General features: G+C 39.6%; 1 protein-coding gene across 8 annotated transcripts in view; it reads right to left on the bottom strand.

Moving 5' to 3' along the window:
* GLS (Glutaminase) overlaps window positions 1–10,000 on the bottom strand; it is a 151,106-nt gene that overhangs the window by 101,409 nt on the left and 39,697 nt on the right. The gene's annotated exons all lie outside the window — the stretch shown is intronic.

Raw genomic sequence — 10,000 nt, 5'->3', positions numbered from 1 at the left:
AATCTGTCTTGACAACTCTCAACTTCCAACAGTTTCAGTATGACTGGACCCCTTGATCGCTCCTCAGAGAATGTTCAAAGGCACAGACAGAGTAAGACTTATCACAGTTCGACCAAGGGTCCCACTTTCTAGACGAAGTGCCTTGGGAGTTTCAACGCGTAAGGAACGTCCGACCAGAATATGCATATAGAATGCCGGGGCATGACCCGACATCCGATTGCAAGATTACTCTGTCTAACCACGCCCGTTTTAAAAGTAGCTGTCCTCGGTGAGAGGTCGGTCAATCACCTGAAGCATAAAAAAATTAGCATGCTTCATTTTTATATAAATCTTTCACTGTTTTTGTGTTTTCGTGCTGCTGATAAACCACCTGAAGTATGAAAAAATCAGTATGCTTCATTTTTAAATAAATCTTTCACTGTTTTTGTGCTGTTGATAAATCACTTGAAGCATAAAAAATGGAGTATGCTTCATTTTTATATTAATCTATCACTTTTTTGTGCTGCTGATAAACCACCTGAAGTATGAAAAAATCAGTATGTTTCAGTTTTATATTAATCTATCACTTTTCTGTGCTGCTGATAAATCACTTGAAGCATAAAAAAATGGAGTATGCTTCATTTTTTATATAAATCTATCACTGTTTTTGTGCTTGATAAATCACCTGAAGCATAAAAAATGGAGTATGCTTCATTTTTTATATAAATCTATCACTGTTTTGTGCTTCTGATAAATCACATGAAGCACAATAAAAGGGGTATGCTTCATTTTTAAACAAATCTTTCACTTTTTTATACTGATGCACGCGAAGGAACGCATCACTACCTCCACTACTGCAAGCAAGCACACAGAAATGTTTGGGGCCAATTTCTATGATCACAAGATCGTCCTTTTTTGTGCCATGACCTCCCCACTCACGACAAAACACGGGGCGATCTCTCGAACAAAAGCGAGTGTAGGGCAACTTGCAAAGCACTTTCAAAGCACTGTCAAAGTACTTTCAAAGCACTCGCAAAGTACTTGAAAAGCACTCTCAAAGCACTAGCAAAGCACTCTCAAAGCACTTCCAAAGCACTCTCAAAACACTTTCAAAGCACTTTCAAATCACTTGCAAAGCACTCTCAAAGTACTGCAAAGCACTCTCAAAGCACTTTCGAAGCCCATTCAAAACTTTTAAAGCACTCTCAAAGCACCTGCAAAGCACTCTCAAAGCACTTTCAAAGCCCATTCAAAGCACTTTTAAAGCACCCTCAAAGTACCTGCGAAGCACTCTCAAAGCACTTTCAAAAGCACTCTCAAACCCCTCAAAAAGAACTTTCAAAGCATCCTCAAAGCCCTTTCAAACCACTCTCAAAGCCCTTTCAAACCACTCTCAAAGCACTTTCAAAGCGTACGGACGTCCGCTGACTAAAACATTAGCCAAAAACAAAGGTCTGCGGTATTCCGAGTGGGCGAGCGAGCACCAGCAGCAAAGCTCAGGTAGTCAATTGCATACGCAACCAAGCGCCGGTTTCTTCAGTAACCAGGAGACGCCTCCACTGATTCAACTACAGAGTTCGTAGCACATATAATGCGCCCGACCGAACGCTGTTCACGTTCGCGCCTGCGACCAAAGCCAAGAGAGACTCTGGTAATAGTATTCTTGACAGGAAGAAACACAGGCAGGTAGCAATCCGCTCCGGCGAATTTGCCATGAGCTTCGTACTTAGGGGCGACTATTGACTTGCATGACGAAGGCAAAGACGCCGCAGTACGGCATTTTGATCGATAAAGTCATATGATTTCTCTCTCTGGGAATCTCGTGCGTTTAGGACCTTCAGGACTTAGAGCGTGACGTAGAATAATGAAATAAATAAAACAACAAATGCGTCCACGTTTCTTAAGCAAACTTCGGCGCAATCGAGTTTTCTGTAGTGTAAAATGCTGTCTATGCCGTGGCCCATATAGCTTTCACCCACGGCCCGGTGTTGGCGTTTCCTATAGCGTTGCCGGACGCACGATTATGGCGAACTTTAACCTTAAATAAAATAAAAACTACTGAAGCTAGAGGGCTGCAATTTGGTATGTTTCATGATTGGAGAGTGAATGATCAACATACCAATTTGCAGCCCTCTAGCCTCAGTAGTTTCTAAGATCTGGTGGTGGCCTTTTCTATATCGTTCCCAGACGCACGATTATTGCTAACTTTAACCTTAAATAAAATAAAAACTACTGAGGCTAGAGGGCTGCAATTTGGTAAGTTTGATGATTGGAGGGTGGATGATCGACATACCAATTTGCAGCTCTCTAGCCTCCTCAGTAGTTTTCAAGATCTGAGGGCGGACAGGAAAAGTGCAGACAGAAAAAGTGTGGACAGAAAAAAGTGCAGACAGAAAAAAGTGCGGACAGAAAAAGTGCGGACAGAAAAAGTGAGGACGGACAGACAAAGCCATCTCAACAGTTTTCTTCTGCAGAAAACTAACAAGAAATCCCTTTATGAAGAGATAAATAAACTGAAAGAATAACAGTGATGACCATACTTCGAACGCGACCTAGAATAACGAAATAAAGCAAGCAAAGAATTCGTTTGATAAAATAAATGAACAATCCTAAGAAGAATGAGACGGAGGACGTATAAGGAATTTTTTTGCAAGATAAACACGGCGCGAGGTTCGTGGAAATGAACAACTATACACTGGACTGCTATCGAATACATGCGTCCATACATTTTTCATCATACGCACTTTTCTTTACCCTTCCGGTCTTCAGTAATTATTTATGGGGTGCGGTAGCTACCCCCATGACCTGCTGAGTGAACGAAGGATATATATATATATATATATATATATATATATAATTTACGTATATAAATGTATACATTTATATATACAGATATGTATATGTATAAATGTATATATATATATACATATATATACAGAGTATATGTATATATACATATATATATATATAATATATATACGTAAGTGTATGTGTAATGTTCTTCTGCTGCACGCCCCTAAACATTTGGGCACCAATTCTAACCAACTGAGTGCTGTAATTACTGTACACTCAATGAGTCATCACAGCTATAGGACAGGTAAAACTGTCACCGATTCCTCAGTTCTGATTTAGAAAACCTTACGTTATTACTTTGTATATCTTTGTGGTCTTCAATAATCATTTAAGTACATGCGTGCGCACGCACGGGGCCTCTCCGCAGATTCTCCACTACCTACTGAATATGATAAAAGTACGTTATTTATGCCTCCCCACGATTTCAGTAAATTGTGAATCGGTGGCTTTCATTGGGGGGCGAACTGGATTTTCACCGAGATTCCTAATCTTTCGGAAATGAGGATTGGGCATTACCGAGAGAGAGAGAGAGAGAGAGAGAGAGAGAGAGAGAGAGAGAGAGAGATTACAGTGACAACGCTTGCAAGGTAAAAAAAAAAAAAGATTGCTTATGGGACGGGACGCGCTGAGAGAGAGAGAGAGATTAACAGTGACCACGCATACATTGGCCAAAGAAAACGATTGCTTATGGGATCCAGTTGAGAGAGAGAGAGAGAGAGAGAGAGAGAGAGAGAGAGAGAGAGAGAGAGAGAGAATCAGATTTTACCCGAAATCAAAGGAATTACGCATCTCGCTAAATCACGCATTCCAACCCAGAAGCTATAAAACAGAGAGAGAGAGAGAGAGAGAGAGAGTCAAACACCGACTGATTTGAATATGGACCCGAATGCCAACCGCGTCAAGCGCCGACAAGCAGATGAAATCACGTCAATCAATGAGCTTCCTTCCTCAATTTCCTCGTCGCAGAAAGATCAGGAGATTGTTGTTGTGGGAAGACGAGGTGGGAAAGAAGCTAGTGTGGGAATTGGGGGGAATTGTGGGGTGGAATTATGGGGGAATGTGAGGGGAATTGTGGGGTGGAATTATGGGGGAATGTGAGGGGAATTGTGGGGTGGAATTGTTATGGAATTGTGGGTGGAATTGTTGGGGAATTGTGGGGTGGAATTGTGGGTGGAATTGTGAGGGAATTGTAGGGGGAATTGTGGGGTTGAATTTTGGGTTGAATTGTGGGTTGGAAATGTGGGGAATTATGGGGTGGAATTATTGGGGGAGTTGTGGGGGAAATTGTGGGGTGGAATTGTGGGGAATTGTAGTTGGAATTGTGGGGGAAATTGTGGGGTGGAATTGTGGAGGAATTGTGAGGTGGAATTGTGGGTGGAACTGTGGAGGAATTGTAGGGGAATTGTGGGGCAGAATTGTGGAGGAATTGTACGGTGGAACTGTGGGAACTGCGGGGGGAATTGTGGGACGGAATAGTAGGGGAATCGTGAGAGTAATTGTTGGGGAATTGTGGAGTGGAATCATGGGTGGAATTGTGGATGGAATAGTGGGGGCCAGAGGAGCCCCCCAACAAAACACGGAACCTTAAAGGTGGGTGATCCGAATTGCCTCTATACGTGGCTTTGTACCTCTCTCTCATTCCGCCATTACCGCCGCCGAAACTGTCGCTGCTTGCCTAACGGGATGAATGAATGGTCAGGGGAGAGGTGGATGAATGAGTGAGTGAGTGAGTGAGTGAGTGAGTGAGTGAGCAAGAGGTTGTTGCTATCTAACTGTTGTTTCTCTTACTGTTGCTTCTCTGGTTTTAATGGGAAGCCTAGTACTGGAAGGACGGTTGTCTTGTAAAGGATGGCAGTGGGACAAGAACTATCGACTGGTTCTTTGTTCAGCACCCTCTCTCTCTCTCTCTCTCTCTCTCTCTCTCTCTCTCTCTCTCTCTCTCTCTTCAAATCAGTCTGTATTTGAATCACTTTCAATCTCTCTCCATATTAAAATCATTCGGTATATTGAATCATTGTCTCTCTCTCTCTCTCTCTCTCTCTCTCTCTCTCTCTCTCTCTCTATTCAAATCAGTCGGTGTTTGGATTCTCTCTCTCACCTTCTCTCTCTCCAAATCATTCGGTATTTTATTTCTCTCTCTCTCTCTCCATATTCAAATATTTATATCATTTGAAAAAAGAAAGAATTGCAGACTCCTGAGAAAAGAAGAAATAACAGAGAGAGAGAGAGAGAGAGAGAGAGAGAGAGAGAGAGAGAGAGAGAGAGAGAGAGAGAGAGAGAGAAACTACTTTCCAATTTTGAACTAAAACTTAGATATAAGAATTTCACCACAACAAAAAAGCTTATTAGGAAGAATAACCTTGGAATATTTCCTCCAAGTTTTAATATCTTTCGAAACTAAACTGAATCCAAACAAGTAAAAAATGCGCCGAAGATTCTTCGGCGCAATCGAGCTTTCTGTAGAGCGTATGATGCCGTGTGAAACTCTCAGCCGCGCCCCATGAAACTTTCAGCCACGGGGCGGTGGTGGCCTGTGTTGCTGGCACCTACAGCGTTGGCAGAAGCACGATCGTGGCTAACTTTAACCTTGAGTAAAATAAAAACTACTGAGGAGGTTAGAGGGCTGCAATTTGGTATGTTTGATGATTGGAGGGTGGATGATCAACACACCAATTTGCAGCCCTCTAACCTCCTCAGTAGTTTTGAAGATCTGAGGGCGGACAGAAAAAGTGCGGACAGAAAAAGTGCGGACAGAATAAAGTGCGGACGGACAGACAAACAGCCGTCTCGATAGTTTTTTTTTTTTTTACAGAAAACAAACTTGTTTCGTCTCAAGATGGCTGACAGAACCGGACTTTCAGAGTTGTCTCTGTCGGTTGGGCAGAGTCCAGAGGTTCTCGTCAGGACTAAAACTCTTCAGAACCTTGTCTTTGGGCGAAGGCCCGTGTTGGCATAAGGCCGGCTTAATTTAAACCAAGGTCACGCCGAGGGTAAGTGACAAATCTTATACATCTGGTGCAAGGAGCAATTGGCAACAGAGCAATCGACAAAAGAGCAACAGATCAATTGGCAATAGAGTAATTGTCAATAGAGCAACTGGCAACAGAGCAATTGTCAATATAGCAATAGAGCAATTGGCAATAGAGCAACACATCAATTGGCAACCGAACAAGAGCAATCGACAAAAGTGCAACAGATCAACTGGCAATAGAGCAACTATCAATAGAGCAATTGGCAATAGAGCAATTATCAATAGAGCAACTGGCAATAGATCAATTATCAATAGAGCAACTGGAAATAGAGCAACAGAGCAACTGATAACACAGCAACAGGGAATAGCAATAGACCAATTGGCAACAGAGCAATAAAAAAAAAGAGCAATTGGCCATAGAACAACAAAGCAACTGGCAACAGAACAACAAAACAATTGGCAATAGAATAGAGCAATAGAGCAAATGACAATAGAACAATAAGCAACTGGCAACAGATTAATAGAGCAATTTTCAATAAAAAAAAAAATAGAACAGTTGTCAATACAGCAATAGAGCAATCAGGCACCAGAGCAATGGGCAATAGAGCAATTGGCAAGAGAGTAATTGTCAACACAGCAATTGGCAATCGAGCAGAGAGGATCGGATTGACGCAACATGACCCCCAACACTAATTTGATCGACATTGCAATTTCAGCTCTCCCGATGATTCAAGGGACCTGAGCAATCTGATTAGCTGGGCGTCTGTACGGGTTCACAGACCTCCAGAAATTCTGTTAATAGAAATTCTTTTGATAGGAAGGATAATATTTTCTCCCTACATTACAATTCGTCTGTCTTTTATATTTTCGTTTTAAAACTAGCAGAGCCTTCCTAAAAAAGAAAGCAATATGTGTGTATGTTTTATATATGTATGTATACATATATATATAAATGTGTGTATATATATGTATATATATTACTTTTATATATATATATATATATATATATATATATATATATATATATATATGTTTATATATATAATGAATATCAGCATCGTTTGAATAATAATAATAATAATAATAATAATAATAATAATAATAATACACATAACACTGTAATGATTAAAATTAACATTATAATTTTCTAATCTTGTAATAATAATAATAATAATAATAATAATAATAATAATAATAATAATAATAATATAATAATAATAATAATAATAATAATAATAAGCTGATTTCCGTCTATAACCTTCAAATGGGTTGTATGGAAAATAAAGATAGTATTAGCTGACCGAGCATTTTAAATAACGATAGAAACTATACGTAAGAGTTACGTCAAGAGTTTGAGAGAGAGAGAGAGAGAGAGAGAGAGAGAGAGAGAGAGAGAGAGAGAGAGAGAGAGAGAGAGAAATTCCTGAGCTGGCTTCCAGCCTCGAATGGTGAGGGCTCATATGATCGATGTCCCTTTAAAAAAGAAAATTGTAAATATATATATATATATAATATATGTATATATATATTAATTTTTGTTACGTACACTGTGACTTTTTAATATTCACGAATATCAAGCCACAAATGTCGTTTAATATTCGATTCTATACCTCGGGAATATTCTTACGCCCAAGGGGAATTACAACTGACACGGCCGAATCCCACAGGTGACGAAGCTTTTTTTTTTTATCAATTATACATTCCCCTTGGGTGTAAGTTATTCCCGGGGTATGGTGAATTGGACATTTGTGGCCTATACATACATCCATTATATATATATATATATATGTAGAATCTACTGGTCACTTTAACCAGACACATATGTAATTCTAATAGCCACAATGCCCTCTTAACTTCTCAAATTCTTCACGAAGTCAAGAGGGCATTGTGGCTATTAGAATTACATATCATATATATATATATATATATATATATATATATATATATATATATATATATATATATATATATATATATATATATATATATATAAGAACGCAGAACACGTTCCCAATACATTTCCGAAGGAGAACCAATTTCAATTTCTGAATTCCGTGAGCAAGAAGATCGTCCTGCATCTGACTTGACGAGGCACAAGAAGAAGAAGAAGAAGACGACTTAGAAGAAGAGGAGGAGGAGGAGGAGGAGGAGGAGGAGGAGGAGGAGGAGGAGGAGGAGGAGGAGGAGGAAGACCGTTGGTATCATTCCTCTTCGGCATTCAAGAGGAGACAATAGCACAGATCTTCCATGGGGCCGAAACCTGATGTATTCCTGTCAATTCTCCAGAGGCAGAATCTTACAATTTTTTTTCCTGTACCTCAGCAAAAAAAATCTGCAAGTTTTAGCTCAGTTTTAAAGAGGTAAAACTCTATGTTCCATTCCATTCCTTAATGACCTCCCAAAAGACCTGGCTGGGTCAAGTCCGAATTATCTAAGAGAGGATTGGAGCTTACTTCTCAAAACGTATGATTACAGATGCAAGGTCTAGACAGACAAATTGCTTCAGGTTTTACGGTATCGATTCCTGGGCCATTTCCCGAGGGGAAGAAGAAGAAGAAGAAGAAGAAGAAGAAGAAGAAGAAGAAGAAGAAGAAGAAGAAGAAGAAGGCCTAGCACACAGCGCCCATGCGTTGATGGCTTACACGAGCCCTCCTGGAAATCGGTAAGAATCTGGCACAGTGCCAGTGCCAGAATCCACGGCCCACGCACAATGCTCTTTTTTTTTCTCTCTTTTGTTTTTGGCGCCATTTACTGCCCGGCTTGTTTTTCATTCACACTTTCCTTTTAGTTGTTTTCTTTTTATATCTTTTTTGTTGGTAAAACCAACGATTATATCACCGTAGTATATGAATATATACATAAATATAAAGATAAAATCCAGTGTTTCCCTTTCCTTCGTGGATTTTATCTTTATTTATATATTCATCACGTTCCATATTTTCGTGATTCAGTTATACATACATATATACATATATACTGTATATATATGTACTGTATATATGTGCATATACAGCATATGTATACAGATATACATACATATAACACCAAAGAAGAATACTGAAATCACAATAGGACTAAGAACAGAGAGAGAGAGAGAGAGAGAGAGAGAGAGAGAGAGAGAGAGAGAGAGAGAGAGAGAGAGGCTATTAAATTCATGATAGAAAAACAAGAACCAAACGGATCTGGAATTGAACATAAGCGCCCCCCCTCCCCCCAACAAGCTGACGTAAGCTATTCCATGTGCTGTGGCCGAGTCTTGTAAAATAAAACTAGGTCAATTAAGAGGAATTATTATTATTATTATTATTATTATTATTATTATTATTATTATTATTATTATTATTATTATTATTATTATTATTATTAAGGCGTTCATTAGGAAGAATTAAGAGCAGGTAAAGGAAAATACAGAAAGAAGAGACCCCATTTGTTAAGATTAGTCCAGTATTAATTTATTTGCAAAATGATGATTGTCAATTCAGCAGATTTTTTTTTATTCCTTGGAAACGCCCCATTCTTTTACGCGAGGTGCTGCTGTGTGTCGGTCTCTGCAAGAGTAAATGCTGTGGATGTATTTTTCCACAGCACATGCTGTGGACGTTTTCTGGACAACAAATGCTGTGGAGATTTTTTCCACAGCAAATACTATGAACGTTTTTTCCACAGCACATTTTCTGCACTGCAAATGCTGTAAAGGTTTTCTGCACAGCAAATGCTATGGACGTTTTTTCCACAGCAAACGCTCTGGATGTTTTTTCCACAGCAAATGCTCTCGACGTTTTTTCTGCACAGCAAATGCTGTGGACATTTACCGCACAGCACACTGTGGACATTTACCGCACAGCACATACTGTGGACGTTTACTGCACAGCAAATGCTATGGACGCTTCTCCACAGCGAATGCTGTGGACGTTTTCTACACTGCAAATTTTCTAAACGTGTTCTCCACAGTAAATACTGTGAATGCTTTTTTTTTTTTTTTTTGCCGTTGACGTTTTCTCCACAGCAAAATCTGTCGAAGTTTTCTCCACAGCAAATGCCTTCAAAAATGAAAAAAAATTTTTTTTTTAAATATATAAACATACCAGTCTCCTGATGAAGGCAGAATTAGAAAAACCTAATCCCACAGGACGATTGGGCGCCACAAACAGTAATGGATCTGGCGCCATCATAGAGTGCCACACCCAACCCCCCACC

This window comes from Macrobrachium rosenbergii, chromosome 42, assembly GCF_040412425.1.
Source record: "Macrobrachium rosenbergii isolate ZJJX-2024 chromosome 42, ASM4041242v1, whole genome shotgun sequence".
NCBI lineage: Eukaryota > Metazoa > Arthropoda > Malacostraca > Decapoda > Palaemonidae > Macrobrachium > Macrobrachium rosenbergii.
Note: the sequence above shows the minus strand (reverse complement) of the source record. Positions and strands in the feature narration are given on the sequence as shown.